The sequence below is a fragment of the Cucurbita maxima genome, unplaced genomic scaffold, assembly GCF_002738345.1.
Source record: "Cucurbita maxima cultivar Rimu unplaced genomic scaffold, Cmax_1.0 Cma_Scf00160, whole genome shotgun sequence".
Taxonomy (NCBI): Eukaryota; Viridiplantae; Streptophyta; class Magnoliopsida; order Cucurbitales; family Cucurbitaceae; genus Cucurbita; species Cucurbita maxima.
In genome coordinates, this window is record NW_019272176.1 from 1 (window position 1) to 3,207 (window position 3,207).

Here is a 3,207-nt window from a genome sequence, read left to right on the forward strand (position 1 = left end):
TAGCGCATTATCCCTAATTTGAATTCGAACTCACTCGTCACATTGTTCTATGGTTTAGTCCAATATGAGCTAGCGGAGGAACCTAATGGACCAATAGATCATGGGCTCCAACGATCCAAGATTAACCTTGTTAAACTCATTAACCTTGTTAACCAACATTCGTTAACTACTTGGACATTCCACTATTGCCTAGTAGTTGCACTCCCCTCACTATCGATATATTTTTGTCTATTTGATATAACCATGATTAGTAAGTCGATCCTTCACAGGTTGTTTGTAACTAGAGCTGGGTCAATTTACAATTTTACCCCTATAGTTACTCCTTGTTTCTTATGTCTCACTAGTCCTCTGATGAACAATTGGTTTGTGGTCCAACCAGTAAACCGAATCACTCTCAGGCCAATGAGAGAGTGGGGCCCCTTGTTCAAGACAAGGAGTAAGTACTTAAGGAAACTACCTCTCCTCTATCCCTAAAAATGGGCAGGAGTGAATTCCATCTTGCACCCCACGTCCCAATCCATTTACCCAGTCTTACCCCTGAAATGGGAGGCCTATTGAGTCAGTGAACTTGAGCCACTCTCACCCATGCAAATCTAAGGATAATTCCGAATAAACAGAGTTCATGGTTAGCTCAGGATTAAGATCGAGTTACCTAGGTCATCGAATGAAAAGAAAATCAGTCTCAATAGTAAACGACATTATAAAGTGAGTGATTTTCTTCATAGTCCGATCTTATGCAATACTCATTGCATAGGAAACCCCCACTCACATGTCTCCACATATACAATTTTAGTGATCACATTGTTTATATCATATACAAAAGTGGACCGCATCTATAATGTCCCCAGAATAAGGAACTTAGCCTTAATCTTATACTATAGATCATTTTGACTATATACTTGAACTTGATCAACTCTTATGTCTCTACATATAGTTCAAGTAATCATACTATAGCCAGACTATGAGTTTTAAGACATAAAACCCAACGTTGTTAACCTTTACTGAATAAACAACCATAATAACTTTATTGAAAATAAAATATATTTTTGTTTACAAACTATGAGTTTTAGGACATAAAACCCAACATTGTTAATCGTTGTGGTCTTCAACGGAAATATTATTTGGAGGTTTATAATTCGAACATGATAGGTTTCTTGACAAATTTGCATGTAGGCTCGTATTTAATTTTTCGAGCCTACATGCAAATTTGTGAAGAAACCTATCATGTTCGTTATTTAATTTTTGGGCTTCAACCATCTTCCTTTAACGACAAACCAAATTGAGAAGTGGTGTTTGAGGCACCTTCAACACTTTATTTCATCACGAAACTTGTGGATATTCTAATTTAGAAGGTGCAAAAGCAGGTTTGAAGGAAAATGGTTGACTATGGCTCTCAATTTTGGAAGAAATCAGACAGTAAGAAACCCAAAATCTCAGAGGCTATAACAACTCACAGTTGAAGGCTCGACTTAGCTCGATTCTTACTCTAAACGAAAGCTCCTACTTCAGGCTTTATAGAGAGAGCTTAAATCGACGTTAAAAATTTCTAGATTTTCGTAAATTTTATAAAATTTATGCCATACATATTCTCTCTAATTAGTGGGCAACTGATCTCCATTTTAAATTTGGTCGTTGGATTCAATGAGTTGTCTCATCTATAACATACTTAGAAGACCATATGAATATGTCATGATTCAAAGATTTTATACAAAGTTACAAGGCCATTGGAATATGTCCAGATTTAACCAAGATTTGGGGTGGTAAATGATCAACATACCCCTATAATAATTATAAAATGTTTTCAAGATTCTAAAAGACCTCAATTGTTAAATAAACTTTTTAAGAAACCCATTTAAGGGTAAGTATGCAAGATCACATAAGGAAATTAGAACGTGTTTAAGGTATGAACTCTAAAAAATTAGGAAGGTTTGAAATAAGATTGAATGTTATATCTAAGTTATTCCAACATTAATACCCACACGAGATATGAGCCTTGAATCTACTTGAATTTTTTTAGATTCTGGCCACAACAACTTGACAGAGTTAAGGTAGACCGAGCCATAGACATATGAGCTACTAAGTCAGGACTTCACACTCCTTAACATTTGTTTTAGAGAGAAATATCTCTAGTCGTTAAAAGGAAATAATGGGCACACACGACGATATATTGAACGTTAAGAGCTTATCCAGATAGTTATTAAAAAGAAAAAAAAAATGCATACATGTAGAAACAAGGGTTCCCTCAAGCATATGAACCAACAAGGAAAGGTTAAAAGGTTTTCTCGGAGTTCGACATAGTTGTGTGAGTTAGAGTGATGTTGTTGGGCTCACTAATTTCTCATAGCTTAAGTAATTTTTATGAATTAGATATTTAACAAGGTTTCTAAACTTGTTTTATAAGTGTTCATATCGATTATAGGAGGCTAATCAGAGACAAAAAAGATAACAAGATGAGCCCTTAAGCCAACTTGATACCTCTATGTAATGAGCATTATACCAAACTCTCCGATGTAGAGTCTTGGTTGAACAAAAGTATTTTCCTTAGACATTGAATATTATAGAATATGGTCTGGTGAACCATTTTAAAGGAGGAACAAATTGTAGTTTGTCTCGACTTATTTAGAGATATAAAGTTGTAAGTTTCCTAGCTTTGACAAGGTAGAAGGTTTGTTGAAAAGTTTTAAGTTTAACTCATTCAATGCATGCGATTACAACTCGCACTTACAATGAGTTTGTGAGAAGAGATTTCAAAAGTTAAGGAATCTGCTGGCCTTAGTTATAGTATAAGGATGTACTAGATGATATATGAAGGTAAGTAAGATTTAATGATGTTATGAAGAGATGACTAGTTAGAGTATTAAGACAACTCAAAAAGTAAGTATCCAAATTCATATTTACCAAACCAACATGAGATTATTTTCCTCATCCTTAATGTGAATACCACACTAAATTACTGATACATAGTGAGTGAATCCCAAGTTGGTTAAGTTCTTCAACGTGGTAGGTCACATAGATAGTTGTTAAAGGATATGCCCAAACCGTTGGTTAGTGAATCTGATGGGTACTCAAAGGTTCAACAACTTAGAGATTATGTCATGGAATTCTTTCTAGGTTTACATAAGATAACAAAAGCACACACTACCATTCGAGTAGTGGTGGGCTGTTGCACTCACAAGCTTACACATGTACTTTGGATAAAGTCTCGAC